Source organism: Pogona vitticeps, chromosome 3, assembly GCF_051106095.1.
Source record: "Pogona vitticeps strain Pit_001003342236 chromosome 3, PviZW2.1, whole genome shotgun sequence".
NCBI lineage: Eukaryota > Metazoa > Chordata > Lepidosauria > Squamata > Agamidae > Pogona > Pogona vitticeps.
Genome location: NC_135785.1, coordinates 123,031,374 through 123,057,021, shown reverse-complemented (window position 1 = coordinate 123,057,021; position 25,648 = coordinate 123,031,374). Strand labels below are relative to the sequence as shown.

General features: G+C 40.6%; 1 protein-coding gene and 1 long non-coding RNA gene across 2 annotated transcripts in view; one reads left to right on the top strand and one right to left on the bottom strand.

Moving 5' to 3' along the window:
* The window catches only part of DNAJC15 (DnaJ heat shock protein family (Hsp40) member C15), an 89,338-nt gene that overhangs the window by 24,026 nt on the left and 39,664 nt on the right, over positions 1–25,648 (top strand). The gene's annotated exons all lie outside the window — the stretch shown is intronic.
* On the bottom strand, positions 12,254–15,606 carry LOC144588238 (uncharacterized). The gene is made up of 2 exons (XR_013543686.1): positions 15,447–15,606; positions 12,254–15,278 (listed from the first exon to the last, which is right to left on the bottom strand). It is a non-coding gene; the product is annotated as an uncharacterized LOC144588238 (long non-coding RNA).

Below are 25,648 nucleotides of genomic sequence, written 5' to 3'. Positions count from 1 at the left end.
AGTATACATGCTAAAAATTCCAGCTTGATCTAAGACTACTCTATTTGGAACTTTGTCTTGCCAGGTGATATCAAAAACGCATCGGAGACAACGCATATGGAATGTGCTCAGCTTCCTCACCTGCCGTGCACAAAGGGTCCAGGACCCACTGCAGTACAGGAGTGTACTCAGGACACAGGCTCTATAGACCTGAATCTTGGTATATGCCATCTGCTTCTTATTGAGCCATACTCTCTTTGTGAGTCTAGAGAACATGGTAGCTGCTTTGCCAATGCATTTATCCAGCTCGACATCTAGGGAGAGAGTGTCAGAGATCGTTGAGCTAAGGTACACAAAGTCATGAATAACCTCCAATTCTTGCATGGAGATGGTAATAGAGGGAGGTGAGTCCATGCCCTGGCCCATGACTTGTGTTTTCTTCAGGCTGATTGTTAGTCCAAAGTCTTGGCAGGCCTTGCTAAAATGATTCATGAGTTGTTGGAGGTCTTCAGCAGAATGGGCAACAGGCTGCATCATCAGCAAACAGGAAGGCCCACATGCATTTCAGTTGGACTTTGGTCTTTGTTCTCAATCTTGAGAGATTAAAGAACTTTCCATCTGATCTAGTCCAGAGATAAAACACCTTCTGTTGCAGTTCCAAAGGCATTCCACAGCGAAATATGCTAGTGCCATATGGTATAAAGCAGCATATGCCAAACAAATGGAGATAGCTCTTAATCAATCATGCAGGATTAATACTGGCTGCCTAAAACCTACCCCCATTGAATGTCTATTATTTGGCTGGCATTGTGCTTTCAGAATTATGTCAAGAGATGCTAGAAATAATGAATAGAATAAAATAATACAGCTCCAAACCATCCACTTAATGGACACCAACCCCCTAGACAACAGCTAAAATTAAGGAAAAGTTTTTTGCACACTTCTCAAGCTCTAAATATTACACCCCAGAAGAGGCTAGGCTAAACCTGTGGAGAACAAAAACAACACACCTTATCAAATGGATGGATGCTGAAGAATGTCTCTTGCCAGGACAAGACTCTAGATGGACCATCTTGAAGACACATAATAGACTTTGAAGTGAAGTAAGAAGATCAAAGAATAATCAAATAAAATGGAGCTACTTGGATACACAAATTTTCTGTGACTGGAGAAATTCAATCAATGCAGTACTTATGTGCCTGCAATTTATGGCCCACCATGGGTACAAATGAAGATCTAGCAAATGGCCAAGGTAACTCTACTGAAGTAGCTTGCTTCTGGTCAAAAGTAATCTAATTGCCTTAACATTTTAATTTGTTTTTAACATTGCCTATATTATATATAGATCCATAATTTTAAATTGTGCAATGGTCTGATATGAATAAATAAAGATTGTCTGCCTTTAAGAGGGGTTTTAATTTTTGTTTATGCATAATGCCTGGCTGGCTATTGAGAAATAATAAAATATAAAATATAATTATAAGCACCGTTCTTTGGTGTCTTCGATTTCATAAAATCCTGCCCTAGGTGGTTCTTGAGGGGTTTATCACAAATATGTCCAGTTTTAAATGCCTGAAATCACTTATTGGTGTTAATTCTGGAAGTGATTTAGAATGGATCTAAATAAAGTTCATATCCCTGTATGAACTTGTACAGTTCATTTCCCCCCCCATTGTAATGTAGCTTATAGAATTGCTGTGAGCTTCTAGGGAAGAGCAGGAAACAAATAGTTTACATAAAAATAAACATAAGGTATAAAGCACAGAAATAACATTACATGCTAAAATGATCGTTGTTATCTTATTTAATCTGTTGGGCCTGAAATACTCCTGATTAGAGATCAGTTCGGAGGTTTGTGCTGGTTCGTACGCGCAGTGTCACAGGTGCCGCATGTTTCCGTCTCCTGCCTCTCTGGCCAGTGACCCATTCACCAGCCAATGAGCGCTTCTCTCCTCTTCCTCTTCAGTTGTTAGATCAGTCCCTGGCAGGAGGATGGGTTTGCCTGTCCTGCCTCCTTGTCTGAGTAGGCGATCAGCCAAGGAGGCGGGGCAGGGACGCCTGTGCTCCTGCCAGGCGCTGGTTGAACAGCTGAAGTGGAGGAGGAGAGGAGCACGTGCCGGCTGGTGAGTGGGGGATCCAGGCGGGTGAAGGGAACATGAAGCACCTCTGATGCTCTACATTCAAAGAGGCATGAGTCTCCGAACCAAGGTTCCTGCCCATATGTACTCCAGATACTAAATTTCTGTTTTTCGTACTTATTTAAGACATCATTCCAGATACTGTTAAACTTAGGTTGCTTTCTGTGGTTCCAACCTACCATTAATAATCTGTTCCACAGATGAATGGTGAGGGAATGTTCTGTACAGATGTGTTCATACAGCCTGCTTTTGCATGTTTGGATTTGTTAACAGCAATTCCAAAAGTGGCATATTCTGAACCAGTCCTAAATACACATACAAGGAAATGTGCAGAAAACTCCCCCTTTTTCCCCAGATCATGTTGGGGTGATGGAACAATGGGATTGCAACCAGGTCCTTAAATTTAACATCTGTCATTATCTACTGCCAAGTTCTCCAAGTATGCCAAGTTCCCTAGTAGGAAAGGAAGATACCTGCCTATATAGCTGTCCCTGTTCCTAAGGAGGACTGTTCCGCTGTCTGAGAATTGTTGGTCTTAGGTATTTGTAAGAGAGACAATGGAATTCTTTATATAATACATGTGTTGATGATTTTATCTTCCAGTTTCAGGTACATATGGCATGATTGTGTGAAAGGCTGGCGGCTTTCAGTGCTATCTCTTATAATAGCATAGTCCTTCCTAGCCTAATAGATATGTACATATATACTGTATACCGTGTTTCCCCGAAAATAAGACAGGGTCTTATACTAATACTTGCTCTCCCCCCCCCCCCCCAAAAAAAGCATTAGGGCTGATTTTCAGGGGATATTTTATTGTTTTCATGTACAACAATCTACATTTATTCAAATACAGTCGTGTCATCTTCTGGTTGATGCACAATAGTGAAGGGCAGGGTTTCATTTAACTGGGGCTTATTTTTGGGGTAGGACTTATATTACGAGCACCATGAAAAATCATACTAGGGCTTATTTTCAGGTTAGGCCTTATTTTGGGGGAAACAGGGTATATATATGGATATATTCTTAGTGTCTTTCTCTTACTAGACTTGGCATAAAACTTTATGGGCCACACAGTATGACTTTCAAACCAATAGCAAATCTATGTTTTACTGTGACACCAGAATCTATCCTTCTATTATTTACTTTTGAAACACATGTGCAATGTTACTCAACAGTCTTTGTTTTATTCATTGTTCTATCTAATGTACTTCTCATACTTCACAATCTCCTACCTTACTAAATATGGCATCATCTTCCATTTTTAAATAAATTCTATATATTACCTTCAAATTAATCTTCTTTAATATATATGTATATATTTGTCTCAATTTCCAGGTTTAACAGGTGTAAAGAAAATCTGAATCTAAATATCTTCTATGCACATTAAAGAATTGATTTACTTTTTGCTAATAAGGCAGGTGTGAAGAAAAAAAACTTCATGTTTCACCGTCCCCACTGTGTTCTGTATATGTGATCTGGCCTATTGCCCAAAAGCAAAATTGCTCTGAGAGGCAATGAAAATGTTCTTTCAAATGATTTTATGATCTGATGAGTGCTGCTGTTCCCTTATGAATGCCCTCTTTTGTTGCTAGGGGAAAGAATTTATTAAAAACTCACATAAAAATGTTAATGGAAACATAAATATATATAAAACTGCTAATATTGCTTTGTACTTTAAATTAACCTCCCCTTTGCTGCTGCTGCTACCTTCTGCCTCTTCTACAGTTTTAATCCATTTGTATCCAGATGAAATACATCTATCTGCTATGTGGATATATATTTCTGTCTTCCTCTTGAAGAATTTCATATTTTGCAATCATCCTCTTTTCTCAAATTTGGTTTCCTTTAGGTTGGATTGTTGTTGTTGTTTAGTCATTAAGTCATGTCCGACTCTTCGTGACCCCATGGACCACAGCACGCCAGGCCCTCTGTCCACCAAATCTAGTTACTTAAATCCGTTCTTCACTTCCTCTGTGTATTCATAAGTGATTTGATTTAGATTATACCTGACTAGCCCAGTGGTTTTTCCTACTTTCTTCAGTTTAAGCTTAAATTTTGCTATAAGAAGCTGATGATCAGAGCCACAATCTGCTCCAGGTCTTGTTTTTGCTGACTGTATAGAACTTCTCCATCTTCGGCTGCAGAGAATATAATCAATCTGTTTTCGGTATTGCCCATCTGGTAATGTCCATGTGTAGAGTTGCCTCTTGTGTTGTGGTAAAAGAGTGTTTGTGATGACCAGCTTATTCTCTGGACAAAACTCTATTAGCCTTTGCCCTGCTTCATTTTGAACTCCAAGGCCAAACCTACCTGTTGTTCCTTTTATCTCTTGACTCCCTACCTTAGCATTCCAGTCCCCTATAATGACAAGAACATCTTTCTTTGGTGTCAGTTCTAGAATGTGTTGTAGGTCTTCATAGAATTGGTCAATTTCAGCCTTTTCAGCATTGGTGGTCGGTGCATAAACTTGGATTACTGTGATGTTGAAAGGTCTGCCTTGGATTCATATTGAAATCATTCTATCATTTTTGAGATTGTATCCCAGTACAGTTTTTCCCATTCTTTTGTTGACTATGAGGGCTACTCCATTTCTTCTATGGGATTCTTGCCCACAATAGTAGATATGATAATTGTCTGAATTGAACTCGCCCATTCCCGTCCATTTTAGTTCACTGATGCCCAAGATGTCAATATTAATTCTTGCAATCTCCTGTTTGACCACATCCAGCTTCCCAAGGTGGCTTGCCAATTCCTGCTCGAGGTGGATCTTATTTACCCTGAACTCTCCACTATAATAATAATAATTTATTGTCATTGTAAGTATATACACATACAACGAAATTCACCCTGTCAGTCTTGGGTGTCCCTGCACAGCATAGCCCATAGCTTCTCTGAATTACTCAAACCCCTTCACCACGACAAGGCAGCAATCTGTGAAGGGGTAGGTTGGGTTAGGCGTTATTATTACAAGGTCTCTATGCACCCATGTAAGATCTATTTAATGTAACTGCTTACAGCATGAGGAATGATGGGATAATATGAATTCACCACAAGTCAGAATTTGGAGGCTCTTTTCAAGATTCAGTCAACTGAGGAAAACCATCAGACCCCAAGAAACAAAAATGGTTATTACTGTTAGACTACTCGGGAAGTCTTGCTATAGGAGTCCTAATTTCAGTTCTAAATGCCTTTTTATGCCTTTGGACCAGAAAAGGTGCTCAAAGGCATTAACAATACAGTACATTTATTATAAAGTGTAAGAATACCTAAATGAAAACACCACAATAAAATTAAGAACAAAATGGTGCTATTCAGATAAACCACTCTAGTAACCTGGTAAAACAGTCAAAAACCCGTCTCCAAATTAGGCATTCATTGTATATCAGCTACATGGAGGCCATCAAAAAGGAGCTAGCCATGCCTCTTTTAGCAGCCACCCCCACCATTCCCACATGTCATTAAATGTGTGTACAGTATTCCATGAAAATTAAAACCTGGTCAACTCCCATGGGAGAAAGTGACTTTTCAAGTAGCCTGATCTCAATTTATGAACAGCTTTAAAGCTTACAGCCAGCACTTTGGATTGTGCCCAGAAATGGACTAGTAGCCAGTGAAGCTATTGAGACATGCAACCAATTAGCATTCCAGGTAGAGGATTTTGGACCACATGGTATTTTTAAAAACTGCTTAAGTTATTCACGTAACTGACGTAACTTAAGGCATATGTTGCTGTGGCCTGAACTGCCAGTTCCCTGATTGGCATCCAGCTCCCATTTGGCTTTAGCTCTGCAAAACTATTTTTAGTGACTCTGAAACCTGGGCATTCAAAGTAACCATCCAGCAACCCTCAAGAGGATAGTAAACCCTTGAAGCTAGACTGAATCCTTATCCCTTGATCTGCCTCTTGACTGACAAAGAGCATATCTGCCTTCAGTGTGCTTACCTTTATCCAGTCCATTACTAGCATCAAATACCGATTTAGAAGTTAACAGTTTTATGTGATTCAGATGGAATGGAGATGGAGAGTTTGTTAATGTATCTAAGTACTGAACCCCACAACTCCAGGTGGATAGTTTTGTGTTAAATAGCACATGGGACAAGATGTAGATGCCTCTTAACAATGGCATTGAACAGGCATCTCTATGTGTTACTGTCTTAAATCACTCATCCCAGAAGGGTTGCAAAGCAATGCATTCACATGTTAAACATGGCAAGGGGGTCTAGAAAGATCCCATGGCTGATGGCATTAAAAGCAGATCTAGAAACAGTGGTTCCTAACCTTGGGTCCCCAGATGTTCTTGGAGTACAAATCCCAAAAACCAACATGCAAAGTTCTACACTTAGGGAAAAAGAAACCCAAATGCAGTTACAAGATGGGGGATACCTGGCTCAGTAATACTGTACTAGGAGTGTAAATGATCATGGAATTGTTGTAGATCAAATGCTGAATATAAGGCAAGAGTGTGATATGGCTGCAAAAAAGGCAAATGCAATTTTAGGATGCATTAACAGAACTGTAGTCTCCAAATTCCACAAGGTACCAGTTCTCTATTCTGCACTGGTTAGGCCTCATCAAGAATACTGTGCCCAGTTCTGGTCTCCATGCTTTAAGAAGGATGCCAACAAACTGGAGCAAATTCAGAGGGCAACAAGGATAACCAAGGAACTGAAAACCAAGCCCTATGAAGAAAGACTAAAAGAAATGGGCACGTATAGCCTTGAAAAAAGAAGACTGAGGGAGATCTGATAGCATTTTTCAAATACATGAAAGTTACAGAGGAGGGGCAGGATCTGTTCTCAGTCATCCCAGAGTGCAGGACATATAATCATGGGGTCAAGCTACAGGAAGCCAGATTTAGGCTGAATATCAGGAAAAATGTCTTAACTTTCAAGAGAAAATTGGACAACCATCTGTCAGATCTGCTTTGATTTAGATTCCTGCATTGAGCAGGGGGTTGGACTTGATGTTCTTATAGGCCCCTTACAACTCAGTTATTCTATAATTCTATGATTCTATTACCTTCATCCTCCTATCTGTCTGATTGCTAACATATATATCTAGGCAGGGATTGGTAACTGGTATATTGAGCCCCTTGTTCTGGTACTTGCGCTGTACATTATTTTCTGTTCTAATATCAAGATAGTAACCTTGGTCATACTAATTTGGCTGACATCCTCTTTTTCTCTCAACTCAATTTTTCAGCCTAAAAATGCTTTTGCATTGCACCCATCAGAGAGATTCTCAAACTGCTGATGCATGACACTTGCACTCCCAGCATTGAGAGACTTAATAGAATCAAAGCATCTTTCAAAGATGGTGCAAGATGTATTATTTCTGCTAGGGATGTTTGACGAGTTTGAGAGCATGGCACTGGTTTTTTTTTTTTTAATTTATGAATCATCCTGTGAAAGACTATTTATCCCATCTTGTTTCTTCCCCCTTCCTTTTTTCCTTTAGAGATATATCTTCTGGGGTTATAAGCTTGTGGGCAGGAATAATCTTTTTTTAAAAAAAGATTGTATGTAAGTTGCTCCGCAAACCTTTTGGCTGGGGAGGAGGAGAGTGAGTTTTAATTCAGTGAACCTATGGATAAGAAGTACAAACAAAAGTAATTTAGTCTGAAAACACAGGACGCATCCAGCTGTCCTCAATTTACACATTTTTTTTGAGTTTGCTGTCTAAATTAACAGACAATAGTGAAGCTGCAGTCCTATAGATACTTGTCTAGAAGTAGATCTCTCCACCTAAACAGGACATACTTCTACGTAGGTATATATAAAAGCTGGTGTAACTTAGTGGCTAAAAGGTTTGACCATACATTGAAACATTCTTAATTTGTTCTTTTCCCCCTGTACACCATCAGTAAGTGGCAATAACTAAATTGCTCTCAACTCCAGCTGCTCCCTTATCTGCAATGTTGAGGTAAAAAAACCTGTTACTTTAAAGGGTTATTTTTGGAACAGCACACCAATACATGCAGCAAGTAATCTGTACCAATAGAAGATTAGTAAATAGACTAGCTGATCTGTTTGTTAGACTGGTCTTTCTATGCTTCCTTCCTCCTCCTATCTCTGAAGTCATTTCCTCTTTCTTCTTCTGATTAGAAAAAATGGCTGCCAGAAAGTGGGGACTGGAGTCTGCCGCTGTTGGGATGAACTTATCAGTGTCAGCGATTTTGGAAATTAAAGACTTTCCCACCATCCTGCAGCTCCCAATGGCCACACCATGACAACTAGGGATTCTGTGGGAAGAACTGGAGATGTTTTATTTCCAGAACATTATCACAGCTGATTGTGTTATCAGCTTTATGAAGAATAGCTGCATGAACAGGATTTAAGCTGCAATCATGAGTAGCGATGCGGACAAAGCACCAACATGGCACTTTGTCTGGGTTCGTGGGTCATCAAACGACCCACAAATTGCCTCTCCAGTAGCCCGATGAACCACAAATTGATTTGTTGGTTCGTTCAGTCATTTTTTTATACAGCCCCTGAGGCTATCTTTAAAAAAAGCCTTGGCCATATGGCATAGGAAGAGAGGGGAAAGGGATCAAAGTGATCCCCCAGCCCCGCTGCCTTTGGGGGCTGGAGGATGGCTTAGGTCAGGCTTTCCTCCTCTTCCTATGCCCTGCTGCCTTTGAGCATAGGAAGAGGGAAAAGCCCAAGCCAAGCCACCACCACCCAGCCCCGCTGCCTTTCTTTGCAAAGGCAACAGAGCTGGGGGATTGCTTTGATCCTTTCCCCCTCTTCCTATGCCCCTGCGAGGTATAGAAAAAAGGGGAAAGCCCGACCCAAGCTATCCCCCAGGCTGTTCCCTTCAGGCAGGCTTTAAAAGGACTCCAAGAATACAAAACAACTAATATCTGACCAATCAGGGATATTTGTTGAATATCCTGATTAGTTTTTATATTTGTCCCCATGTCTAATTATGAGGCATGTGAGTGAGATGCATCCCATCACCTCATCAATTCCACTACATCAAGCTATGCAAATCATATACAAAGATCAATAGTATTCTTCAGTATCCCTCTTTCCTTTCTTTCTGGGAAGTTCTCACAAATTTAATTAGGCAAGATGGACTATTCTATTTTGCTGCTTTGATTGTTGTTGCAGGGGGTATTCCAGTTCAACTGTTCTTTGATCTTTCCCTCTTCATAAGGACCTGGGAGAGAAATTCTGAATTTGGGATTTTATCTTCAGGCTGGATGACCAACATCCAACAGCTCTCCTCTCTTCTCCTTGCTGTCATATGCCACTGCAAAAGGAAACAATGGGCCCAAGATGTTTTGAGTGCCACCACAATGTTTGAATCTTGCCTCCTACTGAAAAAGAATAAGTGAGTTATAAATCAAAATCAGTATGTTTGAGACTGTGTTGACAAGAGGGAACCTGATTCCCTTGAGGCTAGGCCAACCCACACATGCACAGAGATCCTTTGTAAACCAGGAAATATGGAGTGGAAAGAAGCCATTAGCCTGAAATGAAATGGAAATACCTATTGGATGCCCTGATGTGAGGAGCCTAGTTAGCAGAACACCACAGCACGTCAGTGAGTAAACACGCCATCATTCCTTCACTAGCGTCAGTAGGAATCACTGAACTGTAAACAGCTTTAGGGGACAAATTGATCCAGTAAGTGAAGTGTGAAGATTCGAGTCCTAAGGTTACTGACTGTGGTTCAAGTTCATGCAGTTAAATGATGGAATGTCATGTTTTGCCTTCAGGCACAATTGGAGGCAATATTATGTTTATTTGGTCTAGTCACGGGCTCTTATAAAAAAAATATCATAAGCTAATGAGCTAGCATGTTTCTATTGATTTCCTTAGTTTCCTTTATAAATTAACCTTTTGGAGATTACAATACGTACATCTCATCTAACTATTTCAGTCTTTCCAGGCCAACCCTAAATACCGAAGATACCAGAAGAAGCCAATTTACAGTAAGTTAAAATCATGAATGAGATCAACTGAGTAGTGTATTTGCCTTCTGGCATATGTGCCTTTGAGGATGCCCTCTTGACAGCTTTCTCAGTTCATAATGTTTCCTATAGGGTTTCCCTTTTTCTTCCTACTTACCTTTTCTGTATTCCAGTTTCATAGTTTGGATATCAAAGATTTTCTCTGCTACTACCAGAGAACAAAGGGGAAAGCTTTTTTTGAGATAACATTTTGTGAAGAATTTTTGAACCTCTTCTGTTTCACCATCTCCCCCACCACAGCATTGATTTATCTAGCAGCCTAGAAAGAAAAATATCAGGCAGATAATGAAATTGTTTAAACAGAGCTTATGCCTAAATAGATCCTAGTGAGGCACAGATGGGTGGTTTTCAGGCTTCTCATGTAAGTTTTCCTCAGGAACTTCTCTACATGCTGCAAAAGGGTTTTGAGTCTCCTGAGAAGAGATGGTAAATGTTGGGCCTTGGGACTTCATGCCACAGTCAGCATGGCCAGTGGCCAGACTAGCTATGGGATTATGTGGGATTCTCTTCAAAAACACAATGAAAGAAAGCAAAGAAAAAATTCTTATCTTTCACCTTAAAACATACTTTTATTTCATACAGACCTAGGATTCTTGATGCCAATTGTCACCCTTTGTGAACTGAGCATGTTGCCTCAAGCGCAGAAATCACACCTGTTGCTGTGGCTTTGCTTTATAGAGATGACAAGTCAAGCCATCTTTCAAGAAAGTTATATTTTTTACTATCACTGCTGTTCTAGAAGGTCATGATAAATGGCTGTAGGGGGTATGCCAACATTCACTGTGATATTTTATCATGCCATTGCCTTGCCTCTTTCAATGACTTTTGCAGGGATTTTACAGGATGTCTTCCTCTACTTGTAGCCCTTGTTTTTTCCACTGCTTCTTCCATCTTTATATCACCAAATCAGTTAAGGAGAAAAGTCAGAATATCTCTGAAGTGCTTTGTATCAGTATATTAAAAAGCTTTTACTTATACCATCCACAGTTTGAAAGCCACTGAATCAGAAAAGCTCCTTTTTCCAACCCGCCATGATGGCTAGGAAATTGGGAGCTGTTGCCCAACCTTGGCTCTGGATTGGTAAAAAATAACAGTCCACTGCGGCAGTAGCTAGTGTGCATGCTTTGCCCTTGGCTTGCTTTACTCCTGTGATGTATCCTTTCCTCACAGGCACCTTCTCGTGATGTTCTGTCAGTGATGCCTGCAGGGTGCCAACAGAGCCCCAGAGGAAGTTACACACACTCAGGCCACCACACATCACATACTGCTGTACCCTTGTTTTGCACTGACTGGTGAAAGAAATTGATGCAAAATCCCAAATCTTCTCTGTGTAATGTCATGAATGAGACACTTTTGACCAGGGACATAGAGAGAATAGTCCTCTATTTGAAGGTGTCCTCCATTTGGAGGATTGTCCCGTTCAAGTCCAGTTTAACAAGAGATAGCCTTAGGGATGGGGAACACGGGCTGGAATGCCAAAGGACAAAATAGGCACAGATGTATTTTAATTTATGGTGACATATGTTTCTGCTCTTAAAAGCACAGTTATTTCCAGATAGGATTCTATATACATAAATCAGTATGTGCAAATATTATGCAAATTGATATCCTCTTTTTAAAATCCTAAACTGGCCACCATACTCATGAAACCAACTTGGCATGTGTTAATGTGCTAAAGGGAAGACAAAGATTTCATAGGTGCACTGATAATATTGCCTCTCTGAAAAGAAAAGATACCGTGAATCAGGGGACTGAGCAATGCAAGCCACCACTTTTTGTTGCTTAGGTTCTCTGAGGAATGGTGAAGCACTGATGCTAACATGAAAACAGCATTCCAGCAAAGGCCTCAGGGATTTGTTGGCTGCAAATCAGGTGTGAAGGCAAGATGTAACATCTGCAAGTTGTTTTCATGCTCAATTGCAACCTGCATTTGTTGATGATACACAAATTAAGCCCTTTTTTTTTGCTCTGCAACAGGTTGGTTCAGGTGGCATACCCACCTACAGGATAATAAATACCATTCTGCAAATATTACTAGAGTGCTTGTCTCTCCTTCAGGCTAGATTTCATTGCAACACAAGGCCAGAGGGCCAGGTTGTGCCTTCTCCATGAGACCCATTCTCCTTTGCTCAGCAATGCCACATTTTGGTCAGAAGAACATGTGGATAGCCTAGGGGCCTTTACATATTTATCAACTACTGTACATTTATCACAATTGCTTGCATGAGTTCTAATGGCAGTTAACAGAGAAGCTCTGGCATTCAACCACCCACTCAGTCCAATTTCCATACAGTTACAGTTTGATGAGAATTATGCTAATGTATGACAAAGGCTTGTCTAATGTTAAGTACACATATCTACCACGTTCACATACTGTAAGGAAAGATGTGGTTTTTTTCTCTTTCTTTCCCTCCTCCTCCTCCTCCATAATTATCCTTTAGGTGAGGGATAACACACTAATGAAGACTTTGCCGACATGGCAAATCCTTCCCAGCAGGGCTAAGAGAAGATTTTCCTCAGCTCTTGACTGTTTTTATTCAGGTTTTCCTTTAGATGTTGAGACAATCTCAAAATCCCTTCCAATTGATTTCCCTTTGGACTTCTGGAACTTGTAATCCTCGTTATCTAGCTCCACTTTTAATTACTTGTGTTGTACATTAGAAATTAGGTTGTGATTTTAAATTGATATGTTTTGGCAATTACTGTGAATTAAATGGTAAGAAAATATGGCTATACTTTTTGCTCCCCTGCAGAACATTGTGAAGCATAAACAGTTGGAATTGCATACGTCTGATTAGGGCTTGATAAGATTGAGACAAGCCCAACCTGTAAAAATGACAGCATAGCTGAAATGAAAGGGATTTAAAAATCTTAACTTGTGTTAATTCAACGGAGCTTAGAAGGACCAACAGTCCAACCTACTCCTAAGGCAGCATTGCTGAGCAAAGGAGAATGTGTTCCTACACACCTCTTTGTATACCCTGTACCATTGTACTTGTCAATGATCCACGGCTATATTAACTTCTCCCCTGCTGCCTTCCCACAGACACAAATGCAGCAGAAATGAAGACATTGCTTCAAGGACTGGTAAAATGCTTTTGCATGTAGGAAGGCTGAAATAATTAATGGGAGAAGAGCCCTTATGATCTGTCTTGTCAAACATTCTGCTCCTACTGTGGGCAACAAAAGGTGCCTTAGAGAGAAGCCCAAGAATGGAATGTAAGCGAAACAACATTCACATTGCCCAGGCACTGGTATTTAGAAGCACATCTCCTCTGATGCTAGAAGTAACATATAGCCATTTTGTAGACGGTGCTAGCCCCCTTCCGCATAAATTTATTTAACTGTACTTTAAACAGCTGTTCAAATTGATGTCCAGCATTACATTCTTTGGTAGTACATTTCATCATTTAACTTTGTCCTACAAGAGGAAATTGCCCCCTGTTCAGCTACAGTGAATGATGACAGGTTCTAGTTACATGTGAGTGGGGAAAAATCTCTACTTTTCCTCACTGTGCATAATTTTATACACCTCTACCATGTCTGCTCTTGCTAGGATTATAAATTATCAGTTCTCTAACTCCCATGATGAAGAGCAAAATGATTCTTCTTATTTCTGGAGGGGTGAGGTATTTTGTAGAGCTCTTGACAAGAGAACAAGAACTATTTTTGGTGCAAATTAAGCAAAATTGCAGAGATGATGCTTTAATGGAAATAGTACTGACTTGAGTAATGCTTTAATGTAATCTGTGCAAAATGAGAATGGCTGCTGCTTTGTCACATGGGCCAGTATCCTGTTCAGGGAATGTGGAGCAGAAAGACAATTGTGTAAGAATCCCTCCCAATCCCAGTGGGCTCCCTGTTGCATGAGTGGTTGAATGACTAATCCTGCAACCACTGCGAGATGAGGCATGCAAAGGAAGACTGCCGGTATAAGGGAATGCTTACATTATTGTTCTTCCAATCTGTGTCCTTTGAACTGGACATTGACCAGGGTCCTTTAAATACTGGAAGCATCAGAAGAGGTGACTGAGTCACCTTCAGCCCATTCTTCTCTGCTTGCTCTGTGAGCTTTATTTCACAACAGGAACAGTCCCTAGTTTTGCACAGAGATAGCTTGCACAAATTGTGGAAACTGTGATGAGAACTTTGTTCATGCTCTCTCAATTAGGGCTCCTTGACAAATGCTCGCCTGGAGGCATGTGATCTTGTGCAGTCTGATTATTCCTCACTGAGATTGTGCTGAGGCAGGCTAAAATTATGAGAATGAATAATTCAACAAGTATTCTTTACATCTTTTGGTTCTTCCTCCCCCCCCCCAAAAAAAAAACAAAGAGTCTCAGATGTTGCAACCTTTCTTCAAACAAGACCTGTTCCAGCCTGTGGGTAATTTTTGTTGTTTTTGCATCTTTTCTATCTCTGCAATATTTCTGTAAATATGTAGTGACCAGAATTACACATAATATTCAAAATATGTTCTCACTAGGGGTGTGTGAATACCATCTTCTTCAATTTGGTTCAAATTATTTTTCTTACAAATAGCAACTTATTTGCTTGGAGCCAGTTTGTAGCCTGTTCACTTGTATTTTTACCTAAATATCAAAAGTATTTGTATGTAATTATATGGTTCAGATTAGTGAAAAACATTAATATGGGCAAAACTCCCACCAGTTCCTCTATGATTCAGTTCCCACTACCATGCTGGGAAATGTGCAATTTGTTGAAATTCACTCAACAAATGCATTTATTCAAGAGGGAAGGAATATTCCATTAGTTGTTGTTGTTGTCGCCATCGTCATCATCATCATTCTTCATCATTTTAAAATTGCAGAGTTAGAAGGAACTCTTTGGATCATCAAGTCCAGTCCCTGTCAAGGTGGCACTCCCAAGTGCAGCCAGACACTTCCAGTAAATAATGGACCTATCCAGCAGTACCTTTGCTGCTCTAGTGAGTACAGCACCTGGTTGCAGCTTTGTGTGTTGCATTTGTCACCCATCCTTTCTGGAACACAGACAGGAAGAGTGAAAAAAGAAGAAGCCAATGTGCTGCAAAAATGAAACCCAGCAGTAGGCATGGTGGGGGGGGGGGAGGAAGTGAAGTATAAAATGCAGAGGATCTTATTCCTAAGGCTAATGTGGCCAACCTACTTAATTACCACTGGAGAGGCTTCAGATATCCATGCTACATACATACATACATACATACATACATACATACATACATACATACATACATACATACATACATACATACATACATACATACATACATACATACATGCGCACGCGCGCGCGCGCACACACACACACATACCTACATACCTACATACCTACATACCTACATACCTACATACATACATACATAAAGAGATAATCAGTCTAAAATATAATGCAAATATGTTCTGCATTTGCCTGAAGGAAAATAGGGGTGTGTGGAATCCAATTTCTTTTGATAATGAGACAAATTGCTTTATTGGGTCAACATGAGCTCTTCTGCGGACTTCATGTTTGGGGCTTCCAGGAGAGCTTGGGCTTTTCATTTGTGTTTGAACTGTCAATATTTTTTTGCTTTGGGTTTTCTGGTTCTGTTTCAGTGGTACTGTACTTTATTTTTTCAAGTGAGACTCACTGGCATCAAGTGCGTTCTTTTTTGTTTAGTTTTTTGTTTTTCTAGCTTTTTCAACTAAAACACCAAAGTAGTTCAAAAAGCCACAATTTGATTTGAGTCTCACTCTGGGCTTCTTTATTTCACTGTGTATTGGTTCGGAAATGGATATATAACCCATTTTACTGGAGATTCCAGTTACTTTCTGAACTCAAAGCAAATACCAAGTTCACACCACAGATTTGTATAAAGCAGCCTGATATTGGGTGCTTTAGATTTATTCATTTTCTCATTGTGTGTCACATAGAACTTGCTTGTCCTACAGCAGCAGGACACTGGGTTGACATTTTCACTACTAAAAATCTGAAATCCCTTTTCTTGGTCAGCCAGCACCAGGTCAGCTCTCTACACTTGATTACACTGAATCTTATTTGCCATTTTAATGCCGATTCCCTGAGAAACTTTCATTGTCTTAAAAAATCTTCACAATCTGGTTTTGTTCTAATCACCATAACTAATTTCCTGTCGGCAGCAAACTTGGCTACCTTGCTGAAGAGGTTTATGTTTATTTATGATGAAATTATAATGAACTAGCCAGGAATATAGACTGAAGGACTCCACTGTATTAATTCCACAGATATGATTATGGGCCATTTATTCTTAATTTATTTTCTTTTCTAAGTACCTGGTATTCTCACAGCCACTGTGCTGCAATGGATAGGACATTGGGTTAGGACTCAGAAGATCTAGGTTAAAATCCACTACAGGCCGAGGAAGTTCATGGCAATAATAAACTGCTCCTGGAATATCTCACATACTCCCAAATCCTTATTGTGATTACTAGGAGGAGGATTTCTATGACTGTCATTCCCCCCCCCCCCGCAACCTATGTTTGAGCTTATGGGTGGGTTTGAACATGTTTATGAGTTATCTGGTGAAAAAGACCAGATTACTCATAAACATGTTTGAACTTGCTTATGGTTTCAAATGTAGGTTGCAGAGAAAATGTGAAATGTCATAGAAATCCTCCCTCTCATGATCACCATAAGTCAGAAACACACAAGAGGAGCAACTTTTGCTATTTTGTAAGAGGACCTCTCTTCTAGTAACATAGCTCCAAATTTGCTCAGGAGTCTTTAATTAGGGCCTCTATCAAAATGTATATTGAAGTCCAAGTAAAGAATGTCTAAAAGATCTAACAGTGTGCAGATATTTTGTTATGTATGAATGCAGTTGGAATATAGAGATATGACAAGCACTGATGAGCCAAAGCAAGCCGTTAAATTGCATTTCACACATTTAACATTTCTTAAAGTGGTAATTACAGCCACTTTAAGAAAAAATAATTCAAAGCATATAATTCATTCCTCCCACCCCTTAGATCAAAAGCTTTCTGTCCAGTGAGAGCATTAAAAAAGGAAGCCACAATACCTTCACCTCACAGTTAGGAAAGTGTTGGTCCTTGCAGGGCTTGTTTAGCCATAATCCTTGCACAAACACATTTTCCCTGTTTGTGATATCTATATGACAGTGTGCAAAGTTTAAATTGTAAAGGATTACCAGCCGTGTTGGGTAGGATGGTAGCTGAAAAAGGGGGTACAAGCTTTAACTCTAGCCTTTTCTGATATATGAGTTTTATTTTTATGCAAAATTAGACTGGCTGGGATATGGCAATGAAGTTTCTACTGGCAGCACCTACTTGTTGGGTTCTTTTTCATAGAAATGAGAATCATCTTTGCAGGCTTTTAAGAGCCATAGATAAATATTTAATTTTAGCTTTATGTGTGAGGAATATAATATTGCTCCTTCCCTGTTTTCTCACCTGGTTTTGTATCTGTGTCAGTGTATACTTGTATTGGTTTGGCTTGTCTTCATCTAACATTTTACTGTTAGCCAGCCTATTACAGCAAGCGACTTATTTGGAAAAGTGGGAACTGACATTGCCCCCTTACCCCGGAATAACCACGCAACACCAAGTGTATGGGTTAAACACGGGCCGCACTTTATTAAACTCCATTCAGTTCTCATGAATATTGCCAATCCTTTGGCAAAGGGGGGGGGGATCCTGCTGTAGTGCGGATTCAGGTTTCCATCTTGGGTTGTAGAGTGACCATCGAACAGCCAATAGGCTGACCCCAGGCCTCCGTTATCCCCTTCTTAACTACCGTGGGATAACTACTGGCCCCCATTTTGCCCTGGACCCCCTGCCTGTCTCTCTGTGCCGACCATGGGTCCAGGTGCATCCCCAGCGCATCTTTCCCTCCAAGCACTGTAATCACCGGATCCGCAGTGCTGGGAGTTCAGATGAGCCACAATTTCCTGCCATTGCCATCAAAATCCCAGTTCCAATATCTGTCCAATCCGCACTACCTGCCAGTGTGACCGATGGCCTACTCTACCCTTACAAAGGCCAACACTCCTAATCCATTATGATTATGGGATAGGCAAAAAAATCCCCGCCTCCGCTGGCCAATCAGGAGACAGGTCAAAAATTCCTATCCAACCCCCAAGGGCGACCAGCTAATCTCACACTAGAATATAGGGCAGGCAGGTGGGATGCCAAGCAAACAAGGAGGAAGTCACGAGGGGTGCACATCCTTAAATGCCCTCCGGTTTCCACACACCCCGGCTGTTCTCGCAAACAGCCTCATGATATCGCGTGTCATCCGGGGAAGCAGGCAAAGGCACGCCTCACTGTGGGAGTCCTCACACACACCCCCAGCAGCGTCATAATTTGAGATATAAAAACGTGATAGGCATGACTCTTGCGAAACAGTAAGCTGCCTTTTGTGGGCTCATGATGTATTAAAAACTACACAATGTGCTCATGTGGTAATTGTTCTGATGCCCCTCCCTTTCACATACTCATAGCTGAAAAGGAACAGTTGGGATAAAAGATTATGGAGTAGTTTTTGTAAATATAATTGACTGTTATGATGAAGAATCTTGACCCACGATCCTCAGAGTAAATATTTCTTGCTGCTAAATATTTGCATATGTAACTGGTCACCTGTGTCTCCTCTAAACAAATCTAGCAATGACAGAAATAGTTGATTATCATTTATAACAGCAATAAACCTCTTGGAACTGGTTGTTCACAAAACAAACTGCTGTTCCACCCAGTGTTAAATAACAAGTAATAAACTGCTGAAAACCACCAATTTCTTATGGATTATTATTATTTGAATAAATTGCAGAAGCAAGTACAGACCATTGGAGCTGAAAGATAAGGGTTGATGAAATTAAAATAAAGAAACCTATTTGACACCACCTGATTTCATCTGAACCAACATGTTACATTTTAAAACAGGATAGTTTTCAGTACTGGCTTAAAAAAAATCCATTTTTAAAAGTAAAATTAGAAGCCACAACAGGAACGTCTTGAACTTCGCGAAGGTTCTTCTTTTTCTCCACTTTTGGGGAAATTTGTGATTTCCTTCCTATTCGTGCTTCAGCACTAGGACCAATGTTAAGATTTTCATTAACACTCAAGGTCATGAGAATACTTGGTCCCATTCATCTGTCTTCTGTTGGTGGACTTCCAATATACACCCCCACACACACACACACACACACACACATAGACACACACACACATCTCATTTTTGCTTTGACTAACACTGAAATTCTTCAGGAATGGCACACAGAGAGCTTCTAGACACTGAGGTTTCTCTGGCAGCTGGAATAAGTTGCACAACTGAATCCTCCCCTATGAAGGGGAACCTTTACCTCTGGCCTTACAGGGTAAAATCTTAAATATTGTTCTAGGATACCCTCATGGAGACCACATTACTGTGACCTTAAAGGTAAAGGTAAAGGTTCCCCTTGACAATTTTTTTTGTCCAGTCGTATTCGACTCTAGGGGGCGGTGCTCATCCCCGTTTCCAAGCCATGGAGCCAGCATTTTATCCGAAGACAATCTTCCGTGGTCACATGGCCAGTGCGACTTAGACACGGAACGCTGTTACCTTCCCACCGAGGTGGTCCCTATTTATCTACTTGCATTTGCATGCTTTCGAACCGCTAGGTTGGCGGGAGCTGGAACACGCGACAGGTGCTCACTCCGTTGCGTGGATTCGATCTTACGACTGCTGGTCTTCTGACCCTGCAGCACAGGCTTCTGCGGTTTAGCCCGCAGTGCCACCACGTCCCCTGTGTGACCTTAAGGAGTGTTTTATCATCTGTGTGTGGCCAGGGCAGGGAGGGGAGCTTTACCCCCCTTTTTTATTATAAGAGGCATCAGTCACCAGCTTTTTTTAAAAAAAAAATACCTGCTGCATACTCTAGCATAAAAAAATGTATCTATAAATGTACAATTTACAGTCTGCAGTAGATTAATTGGTATTACAACCATTTTCAACATCAAAAATACCTTCAGATAGCTCATGAAATGGATGCTGTCCTCCCTGTACCGAATAACATGAAACTTCCTCACCATAGCAACCATGGTTATCTCCGAAGAATAACATTAGTCTGCTGTAGTAGCAATTTTATATCCTTAAATATAAAAAGCAGCTGTGTGACATTTGGCTTGATTATGTAAGTTCATTATTTATTTTGAGGTTTTCTACCCCTCTCCAGCACTTACTAATCAGAAGTAGATAGATAGGGTGAAATAATTGAAGATCTAAGCATACAAATTACACATTCAGCTCATTAATGGAGGGGGAAGGAGAGGGTTGGTGTTTGTTTGTTTTTTTGCCTCTCATGTAGTCTCCTGAACATTTGACCTCTCTGTTGACAACTCTCCTAAGTGAAAGGCTTTAAAAAAAAGACACTGTGAGTTAAAGAGAGTTGAAACAGGAGAAAGGTGAAGGACATGGCAGGATGTCCTCCTAGCTCATATCATAGCCCTAATATTGACTAGTTAAAAACATGGTGCTGGAAGAAAGCTTTGTAGATACCATCAACCCACCAGAAAAACAAGTGGACCCTGCATTATTTGTTGACGCATCTCTCCCTAATGTCATCAGCCTGACCCACTCAGGCTATGCTTCTGAGGTAGCTACTCCAAAGGAGGCCTCCAAAAACCCACAGGAAGCCCCCCCAAACAAAACCCTTCTTCACAATAGCACAAACTTTGTGGAACCAGCCCCCAGAGGAGCAGTGTCTGTTAACGTTTGGGAGGTAACTTAAAACACTGCTTTTCAGGGAGGTCTTCCATACTGACCCTGTTTGATTTTGATTTTATGCCAGTTAGCCCACTGTTTATATAGAGAGCATTGCCTCAGGTGCCATCTGGTTTATTTGGTTAAATGTTTTAATTTTATTGTTTATCTGTAGTTCATTAGTATATGTTTTATTTACTGTTGTAAGCCACCCAGAATAGTGCATTGCACCAATGAGGAGAGAGAGAGAGAGAGAGAGAGACTAATCTCCCCTCTGAAACCTAGATTGGTCAGAATATTAATTCATGTTACTAATATTTCTCTTCCATTTCTTGAAAGCATTTCAGCTAAAAAAAATGGACTCAACTGGTGTGGTTCCACTGAGTTAAATGGGACTTCCAGCAAAGACCATGAGATACTTTGCAGTTTCTTCATGGGTTGGAAACCCCATCATTCTATAAAACACTGTGTCTTAGCGTCTGTTCACTTAGGACACATTCAAGAATCTTGGTCCTAGTCTGAGGACAAATAAAAAGCTGGGGAAGAGTATTTTATCACTCAGTGAAGGAATTTTTAGAGAAGTCCTATAAATGAACTGTCTTGGACTGTACACACAATTAGCACTTCGGAGTACATATCAGTAGTTCCAAAACTTTTTTGACTCATGGCTATCTAGAGTTACTGGCCCCTGGCCACAGCTCCTCCAAGGGGAGGGGGAAGCCCATCCTGAGTAGTCCTTCCAAGGACTCTATTGCACCCTCGTCTGGGTTTGGCAGTGCCCTGGGGCATAACAGTACACAGTTTGGAAACCACTGGTACATATTGAGCGAGGTTCTTGATAGTGAAGTAAGGGGGTTTGACTTGTAGAGAAGATACTAGAACAGAATGGAGAGAATAGAGTTCACAGTGAATTGAAACCAAACTGAGATATTTAGGATACAGGCTTCTGACTTTGTAGCACTGAAAAATTTTCTTTTAAGCTTGAGCAAAGACTTTCATTTTCTGAGCATCAAGAGAATGGGAGGGTTACAGCAAGACTACTTTTTAGTAAGTATTGGTGGCTGCCTTCTTGTTTGATCCTCAGAAAGGGAAGTTCTGTCTGGAAGGAGAGGAAGGAAGTATCGAGGGGTGGTTTTCTTAGAGTTACCCTGACCTTACTGAGAATGAGGGCGAAAGTCCTGAACAAGACTCTTAGAACAAGCTGGAAAAGGAGGTGAGTGGGTGGAGAAAAGCCAGTTCAGCAAGTGAATGGGCTAGCTGAGGATAATGGAATGGTGAGTAGAGTAATTGTCATTATCAAGTCACCTTCAACTTATGGTGACCCTATGAATGAGTGATCTTCAAAATGTCCTGCCCTCAACAGCCTTTGCAAACTCAAGCCTGTGGGTGCCTTTAGGGATTCAGTGCATCTTATATATGGTTCTTGCTGCAGCCTTCGACCTTTCCCAACATTATTATGTTTTTCCCAGCATTATTGTGGTTTTCCTGCTGCCTTCGACCTTTCCCAGCATTATTGTGTTTTTCAGAGAATCTTGCCTTCTCACGATGTGCCCAAAGTAAGTTGTGCCTCAGTTTTATCATACTTGCCTCCAAGGATAGTTCTGATGTGATTTGCTCTAGGACCCACTTGTTCACTTTTCTGACAATCCCAAGATATCCACAAAGCTCTCCTCTAGCACCACATGCCAAACAAATAATTTTAAAAAGCATGGTGTTTGCATAACTGTCCCTAACTGTACTTAAAGCACTCGTGCGGTGTTTTACAATTCGAGATGGGCATGAATCACTGATTTGGTGGTTTGTGTCAGTTGGTTTTTCACCCAAACAGGTGTTTGGTGCTTCAAAGGCCCACCTTCCCTGGCAGGCAACCACACAGAGAAAGCTCCCAGAGGAGGCAGGGCAGGGAAGGGCAGGAGGGGCTTCAAAGTGTCTGATATCTGTTTGGGCAATAAAGGAACTGGCACAAAGTGACAAACTGGCAGTTCATGTCCATCTCTATTTACAATTGAATTATGCAGGCTACACCTTCCCCCCACCAGTGAGCTAGGGGCTCAATTTTCTGACCTCAGAAGGATGGAAGACTGAATCAATCTCAAGCTGGCTATCTGGGACTGAACCCCAGTCATAAGCAGAGTTTGGGCCGCAGTTCTGCAATTTACCTACTACACCAAGAGGCTCAATGGGGGGAGGTTCCAGCTTTCTTCACTGTCCAGCTTTCACACCCATCCATAGCAACTGGGAACACAACAGAGTGAATCACCTTGGCCTTGGTCTCCAGTGATATCCTTACCCTTGACGAACTTTTCTAATTCTTTCATTGCTGCCCTTCTGAATCTCAGCCTTTTTCTGATTTCTTGGTTGCAGTTTCCATTTGGACTGATGATTGAACCAAGATATACAAAATCTTGAACAGTTTCAGTTTCTTCATTGTCAACTTTAAAACCATGTAGTTCTTCTATAGTCATTTTTTTAACCTTTTCAATGTTCAACTGCAGTCCTGCTTGGCACTGTCTTCTTTCATTTTCACTAAAAATCATTTCAAGTCATGGCTGCTTTCTGCCAGTAAGATGGCGTCATCTGCATATCTTGAATTACTGACTTTAATTCCAGCACATTTTACTTCTCTTTCATCTAGATCCAGTCCGGTTTTCTGTATGATATGTTCTGTATACTGATTGAACAGGTAAGGAGGTAAAAAAGCATCCTTATCTGACACCTTGAGCCTCATGGTGCAACAGGTAAACTGCAGTATACAGTTTGCTATACAGGAAACCATTCTGTCTCTCCATGTTCTGTCCTTACCCACAACATAGGTTACACATGAGGACAACCAAGTGCTGAGGTACAGCCATTTCTTTCAGAACACCCCATAGTTTCTCATGATCCATACAGTCAAATACATTGCTGTAGTCTAGAAAGCATAGATTGATCTTCTTCTGAAATTCGTTGCTGTGCTCCAGTAGCTAAGAGATATTTGTAGAGTAATACCTGTCCTTTAAATCTATGCCAAATGATGCAATTGGGACAGGAGGGGGGAATGTTAACTGTGAATCCCCTAATGTTATATCTTCTTCCAACTGCTACCATGCATCCATATTAGTTGCTCTCTGTTTCAGGCCATAAGCCACTTATGTCTGGCCCTAATCCAATTATGAAACTGATACAAATGTGCTTATGTTGCAACATGATCCTCCAGGTAATTCCTCTTCAGTCCCTCTCTCACTCCCTTCTTGAAATGTAACATATGAACAAAACTTGGAATCCTAGAAACGTACTTTTCTCCTTTTGTTCTATTTTTTCCCCTTCTAGTTCTACTAAGCCAGAAACACATATGTATATACTTGGGAAAAATACATGTTGAAATTATGGCAATAATGGATCTCTCCTCCCTACATGTGCTCAGCAGTTTTTGTCTAACAGAAAGAGCTTATCTTTGTGCGTATGTTTTTCTATTCTGTTCCTTCCATTTGCCCCCAATGTTTCCATCCTTTAGTCACTACAGGAACAATGTATAATACTTAGCCAATATGCTTCAACTTTATCCTCCTTGTTTACCTGAGAACACTTTTAATGATCATATTGGAAATGAACCTCAGCCCTTTCAAGGTGGAGTTGGGGACACAGGGAGTGGTTCCTCACACCAACTGCCAAGGCCATTAGATCTCTTGTGCATCAGACAAAGCACTAAAACAAAGCAAGGTCAGATGAGCTCAGTCAGAAGCAATTGTCAAGGACAGCTCTTTCATACAAATTAGGGTGCACTTTGTGATGGAGGGCAGCTTTGCCATTTACATTAGGAAGAACATTTCACTATGGGTCTAATCAAGAAAGGCATGGAGGTTGGTAAGAACTAAATTAGGATGCCGTGGATACATTAGGTTATTTCCTTCAAAAGAAGGAAAAATGACTCATTTATAACAACACCGTCAAATACAGGAGACAAAGAGCTTCTCTAATTCACCTTTAAAAATGGAAAGAGATGTTAAGTGAGACACAGAGCTACTGCCACACCGTATGTCTTTCCCCTTCTTCCTCAGACAAGTATAACTGAACACAGTGCATGAGACAATCGGCCTGTATATTGCTCTCCCTTTCCCCATGCCATTGGCATCAGGGATGAGGCAATGTGCAACTGGCATGTGTTATGTTCAGCTAGAATCAAAATGTTATGAGGAAGTGTTCATGAACTGAGTAGACTGTGTGTGTTTTTGGTAGTGCCTCCTTCTTCCCTGTGTGAGGCATAGCCTGTGTCCATGTTTCATATTTCCCACAGCCACAAATTCACGAGGTGGCTGTTCCTTTGGGCAAGCCACTAAATATCTAACGATCTCTGCCTGTTGCCTGCACTTCTGTTTTTCCAAAATAAGGTAAAGCTTTTTTATTTCTTAATGCCTTTGGGAAGGTAGACCTATGAAATATAGATTGCTATTTTATTTTAGAGGAAGTTCTAACCGGTCAAGGTAGACTGTAATCTTTATGTGATTTTTTTTCTCAGTCCCGTTGGGTAAACCATAAAGGAATATGTCAGAACTGGCTTCCTGAATAGGGAAATCAAAATTAGGATTAGCCAGTAGCCAAGCTGATTAGGAGTGTCAAATCTCTTTGAGATGATAAACTAATGTCTGGGCTAAACCACACTACACTGCAGGAGAGGAAACAGAACAATTTTAGCCATCTCTTACCAAAAATTGGTAGGAACAAAATAGAACCCTGTCCACACAGAACACTGTCAGAAAGGACAGCTGTATACCAGTATTCTTCCTGTTATGTTGATTTTAATTGTGTGGAGATAAATTTCCATATACAATATTTTACTGTTGTGATTCTCCCCTCTGGAGT